This window comes from Carettochelys insculpta, chromosome 24 (genome assembly GCF_033958435.1).
Source record: "Carettochelys insculpta isolate YL-2023 chromosome 24, ASM3395843v1, whole genome shotgun sequence".
Taxonomy (NCBI): domain Eukaryota; kingdom Metazoa; phylum Chordata; order Testudines; family Carettochelyidae; genus Carettochelys; species Carettochelys insculpta.
Window position 1 is genome coordinate 8,924,196 of NC_134160.1, and position 6,657 is coordinate 8,930,852.

Genomic DNA, 6,657 nt, shown 5'->3' on the forward strand with positions numbered 1-6,657 from the left:
GCCAATTTTGCCTTTTTAAGTACTCTTGCATGGTTTCCTCTTGAAAAACACAGGGCTTTGCTCAGTTCTCAACCCTTTCCTTTTTTTAATCAAGCTAAAACTGCAAACCAGAGTCATAAGGGATAATGAAAATTCTTTAGTTTTTACAGTGAAAGGGTTAAATAATCTAACAAAGCTTTGCTTTATAGCGTATTAAATAAAGGTATGTGATGTTGCAGAAAATAATTTGATTTCCCCTCAGAGGACCAAACAAATTTAAGGGGCATCATTTAAGGGAAAGAATCAGTAACAAGAATAGATGATGTGATGGTGGTTGTTGTGTGAAATATAAATATTCCCATTGGTGTTTTTAGTCATTGAGAATTGCTGACAGTCTTGTTCACAGTGCCTTGGGAGAAGACATTTCAAGAGGAAACTTGGTAGTTTAAACTATTTTTTCCCCCTTCACTGTCATCTAGCTTATATATCGAACTCATTACAGAGTCTACTGCAAATTGTTCATGGTAATTTGGGTATTCATTACAAACCACGGTTACATCTTCTGTTTATTTTGATACAAAATCAGCAGTGTTCTGTAACTTGCCTTGATTACAATACATCAGAGAAGGCACAATATTAGGATAGGAAAGGTTATTGTGAAGGCAGAACTGTGCAATGTACTGTATACAAGAGAGCTGTCTAATGAAAGCTGCAGTTCTGGGGTTTTTTTATTTTATTCAGCTGTGATTTATATTCACAACATCTTGTATTTGACAATTTAAATGGAACTGAATATTTCTCAGCTGTTGTGCCAACAAGTTTTAAAGAGTTTTAAAAATCAACTCATAAACTGCACAAAGATATAAGTTAAAATGTATATTATACATTGGTAGAAAGTGTTTGCACTGGCAACTTCTGAAGTGTTTCAGATTTTGGGGATTAGGGGTGGGAAGAAAAATTGTATTGGGAACGAGTGAAATTACAAACCAAACATGATTTTGCAAACCTGCAGTGGACTCTGGAAGGACAAAGTTCTTTTAAAAAAAAATTAAAAGGTTTCATGTTAATTGACATGTATGCCTCATTTAAAAAATGAAGTAGGACAAGAAAATCAATAAAATAGAAGTATTAAAGATTCATTGTTTTAATCACAGATATTCTTTTGGGATAAAACTTCTAGCTTTAGCCAGGTTGTGCATGTTGCTGTCATTTGCATTTTTGAATCATCTTGTGTAATTGTCACCATAAAAGTGTTACTCAGAAATGTCATAGGTTTTTCATCTTTGTGCAAAACATGAAATATTGTCACTGATTTTTTTTTTTTTTTTTTTTTTTTTTTGTTGAGGTTCCCCCATTTTGCTGCCTTTTTGGCACTACTTCCATTAAATACTTGGTCTTGGCTGCATTATTTTTTCTGTAGGGTTTACAAAGAATAAACATTTTCTTGCAGATAAAATCTTTGCCTTTATAACTGATGTAACTAGCCTAATATGAGGTGTGCATTCTGTTTTAAAGAGTTATCTAAAATTGGTAACTAACCTTTCTGCACATTATTTTTCTGCTACTCCAGGTAATAATTCATCTGTGTAGTATGACCTCACACTTACAAAGCAGAAAGAAGAGCAGATGTTTCTTATATCCTGATATGCTGCAGAAACCTAGCATGTCATTTCTCTGTGTGACAAGTTTTAACTGTTATCTCTTTAGAACCATAATAACGTGCTCTGTGAGGTTGTGTGGCAGATCCAAACAATTGCTATTTAAACCTCTTCGGTCATAGTCTTTTTCCATTCCTGACATCAAACATGCAGAGAAAATTTTGTAGTATAATCATCGTCCTCATCTAGGGCAAGATATGAAAAGCAGACAACGCCAGCTTCTGGTTATTAACAGAGAGGGAGCCATGCTAGTCTATATACTATCAAAACAAAAAAGCAGTCAAGTAGCACTTTAAAGACTAACAAAATAATTTATTAGGTGAGCTTTTGTGGGGCAGACCCACGTCTTCAGACCATCTGTCCCACAAAAGCTCACCTAATAAATTATTTTGTTAGTCTTTAAAGTGCTACTTGACTGCTTTTTTGTTTTGATAGCTTCTGGATATATTTGCTTGTGGGGATTCCCTTACTATTGAATCTTCAGTTGCTTTTGCTAGCTTCTTCTATGTTGAGGCCTCTTCATCTGCTTTTGTAAGTTTCCTTTAGTAAAGCCAGCTGTAGTGCATCATCACAATTTGGCTGCTGTTGTAGGTGGTCCTACTTTGAAAATTCTTCTTTGGCCTTCAAACTTTGAGCTTCTGCTCCAGGTCCCATTTTGATTCTCAGCCATTTGACCACCTCATATACACTTGCCTTGGTGCATTATATTCTGCAATACCAATACACTACTCTTAACCTTTGGGGAGATTCTGATACATTTTCCTTTTTGTACAATAGGGGATATCCTTCCTTTAGGGATATTTCTGCCAAAGTGTGCAAAGACTTTTATAAGTATACTTTCGGTAAACTTGCAATGACAAAAATAATATTGGACTACAGTGAAAGTTGAATTCTCCACTACCTCCCACTGGATGAAACATAATTTGCATTCTTCCAATTAAAATAATGGAAAAAGTGAAATTGTTTGCAGACGTCTGCCAGTTATATCATTTTACCAAGATACATCATGTAAGTGGAATGAGATCATTTAAACAGTCAAAACTTTACATTGACCAACCTTTGAACTGTAAATATTTCACTACTTGAAGTGGAAAATATCCTAATGGTTGAGCATAAATTATATTTATATGACTAATATGTTAATGTGCAGTGGATTTAAGAAACTAAAAGGGTCTTAGATTCTGACAGACAGTTGGAAGTAGTACTAGGTAAATAAATCTAAACAGACATTCTAATATAAAATGTAATACTTCTCTGAAACCACTAACCACTTCCAAACAAAACGTTAGCTGTATTTGGAAATCAAATCATGAGGAAATATCACAATCAACTTTATTTATAACATTTATTACATATCACAGGACTGGAGGAGTACTTTATTGATGAATTTTTTAAATTAAAGCTGAACAAAATACATAATTTTATACTGTATATTGAAATAAATTATCCTCCTGGATTCATAGTTGCCGTTGCAGTGCTTTTATTAGGATAAATTATAGCCCCCCTTTTAAAACTTTTAAAACTCTTGCATTTCTAAACTCAGGCATAATGAATTAAGGTTTACTTCATTGTCAGCTTTCCCTGAGGAATATGAGGAATAAAAACTGTTGGTTTGGCTGAACTGCTGTTTATGAGGAGCAGAAAAAGGAACTGACCTTTGTAAGTCTGGCAGTATGGAACCTCAATATATGGCTGTAAGTAAACTTCTATCCAATTTAATGTCAGTGTCTCACAAAAATATTTAATGCTAAAAAAATCTGTTTTTCCCGATGGTCAAAGCAGGATGGAAAGGTGCTTAGTCTGACAGTTGGGCTACAGCTACACTGACTATGGAAGATTGACTGCTTAGGTTCAATCTTCTGGGTAGCCATTTTGTGCATGCACAAAACGGCATGCTCCAGGGTTAAATATCGACCCCAGAACTCCTTGCGAGCGGTGAGGATTAAGGAAATATGACGGGAAGAGCACTCCTGTCGACTTTCTGCCATGACGACAGCTGTGGAAGTCAACAGCTGCAAAGTAGATTTTTGGTAGGCAGTTGGTGGTCACATAGCAGCCGTCAACCTTTGGGGTAAGTGTAGACATAGCCTTGATCTTGGCAATTCTAATGGGCCAATCGCATTAATATCTAGGCACGAGATAGGTTTTTAAAGCCAAAAGGACTGTGTTTTCCTTATTAAACTGCTTGAGTAGAATTATTGATTATTTCAAGCAACTAGTTCTTCTGTATTTGCCACTATTGGTGAATGATGTGTGCAGAAATGGGGCTTTTGTACTTCAAGGTGACAAGACCCAGGCTCATTCAGATCTCAGGACTTCCAAACAAGGCCTTCCACTGGCCTCTGACTTTGACCCACAGTTCCTGTACCCCATACAGTATCTTGTTTATTATTACTGGGATTGGATTTTCCAAGAATAGGACCAGGACCAGAAAACTTCAGAGGGAGCCACTATTGGGTGGAAAAGGTCTTACACCAATAAAAACCCACCTCTTTTGATATCACCCATATGGGCTTGCAGACTGCCAGCATTCTAATGGCATAGCCCGACAGCTTTCAGCAATGTTTGCACCTGCTAGACCTAGTCATGAATTTCATTATCAATGTCTCAGTTTATCACTTAAAAATGCTTTTTCCCTATTGTGTGGGAAAGAAATCAGCTCTTTTCCTTTAAGACTGCACTTGCTATTGGTTAATATTTCTAGAATCAAAGCCAAAAGAGAGAGAAAAGTTAAGCGAATTGTAACACTAATTAATGTATAATAGATTAAAAGAGGGAATCTGAGATGTCTTATATCTTAATTGAATCAGAGCTGCTATAATATGCTGTAGCAATACCACAAAAGCATTCAAGCAAATCATTTCTAATAAAAAAGTGGTGAAGGAGAGAACTCTGTCCAATCAAATTGAAAGTTAAGTGGCTCATTTATGTATAATTTTCTCTGTGTGTGGTACTTGGACTCAGTTATGGGGCATGTTGTCATGTTCAGCAAATCCTCATTACTGCTTACAGAAAATTCTTTCTCTCTTGAAATTGTGTGTCTACAATCCTTGTATAATTAAAATATAGCTATTTCCCTTAGAATTTATCTAGGTTTGGGTAATGTCTCTATTATATAACATAAAAGCTAGATAAATGCTTTCTTCTCCCTTTACATATCTGAAAATGCTTCAAGAACTACTATTTTTATAGTGAATTCAGGTTTCCTTGTAGTGCCCCGATGTATAAACCTAAGCCTCTTTTGTGTAACAAATGTGGTCTCTTTCTTACCTAACTAACCAACTTTGACATGATCAACTGGTCTCACAGAAAGATCCACATTAATTCTCTTGTGCTGTGTTTTATCAATCTGTTGGGACAAAGTCCAATACTTATGGTTCCTATAGAAAATATCTGGCTATCAAATAGTTGAAAATCCCATTATGATGTTTCCTATGGAAAATATCTGGGAAGTCTTTCAGATTAACTAGATCATGTCGTCCAACACCATAGTGAAGTACGGGATTCTTTTGAGCAAAATAATTAACACTTTCAAAACTTCCCATTCTTTTTATAACCACTCCCTTTACCTTGGCTGTATGTTCTGCCATATTTGCTACTATATCCTAATTTTAACAACCTTAATTAAACAATTTATCTCTTTATGCACTTCTTCTCAGGCAGTCTTCCCAATTTTTAGACTCTTCAGGTGGATATTAATTTTCCAAGCAGTTGCTGATCTATAATTTCTTACATATAGCTTAGTTTCTGCTTAGTCTCCTGCAAAAGAATTTAATGTAGTATAGAATGGTTGCAAGTATTTTTATCATTAAAAGATATTTAAAGTATCTGTGCAATTGCAGATACCAAAGAGCTGACTAAAATGACTAGGTAGAACACCTTACAGAGACCTAGTCCCATAAATGAAGAAAGGTTCTGCTTCCAGAAAACGATGCATCCATTGTGCATTCGACAATTAGAGCAGACAACTAACATTAGAGCAGACAATTAGAACTCTAGGTCTTTTTATTCAAATATGATTGCTTTTTCTCCTGGAAATTGATTGTTTCAGTGGGAAGGGTAGTATATTAGGACTTAATCCCAACCAATATCTAATTGCTTATCAAGTTGTGAAGGGTCCAAACTAAGCAGAAGTAAGAGTAGGATAAATGTATTTGTAGATTTCACTTCTGTGAGCTCTCCTATCCAGTTGGACCCCTCCACATTTTCGATGATGGGGAAAAAAGGAAAAAGAGATGTCTTACGTTTATTTTTTCTACTGTGTTTTAGAGAATCACTGATTTTTGGAAAAAGTTGAAACTGCTGTTGATACTAAATGACCATTTGGCTCAACGACTGTTGATACTGAATGACTGATAGCCTAGTGGTTACAGCCAGCGGTGAGGATTCTGGACTTCCATGTTCCCCTCACAACTCCCAGTGAGTCCTAGATCAGGTCACTTCCACGCTCTGCTTCAGTTTCCCTGTCTATAAAATGAGTCTGTTACTCTACCCTAGGGGTATTGTGAGGCTTAGTTGTTCGTAAAACAGATTTTCTGATGAAAAATGTTATAGAAGTGCTCAGTAGTAGTAGTTGGTTTTCAAAGATTAGATCTGAAAACCTCTGAACTTGTAGTAAATTTGTATCTGGATCTAAGAGTTGCATTTTGTATCTATCTCTGATTATCATGCATCATGGCAACAATCTGGGACTTACTGGAAATTTTGAATTTGCAGAACGGAAATTCACCTTTTTTCAGGAATAGCCACAAGAGGGCCCAAAACAGCTGTGGTAGATGAGACTATCTGATTAAAATGCAAAACACAAATGCATTCAATAGCTAAAATCTTTAAAACTCCATGTTTATTAAAAAGAGTCCTCTCTAAATGTTACTGGTCTCAGAAATGTTTGATGTGGAGAAGTATGAAATTCAGTACAGTGAACCCAGAAAGCTGACGCGTGCCTTGATATGTGCGTGGATTATAATTTTAAGTGCCTTTCCCTTTATGAATAAGGCTATGTACTGATTAAAAACTACTT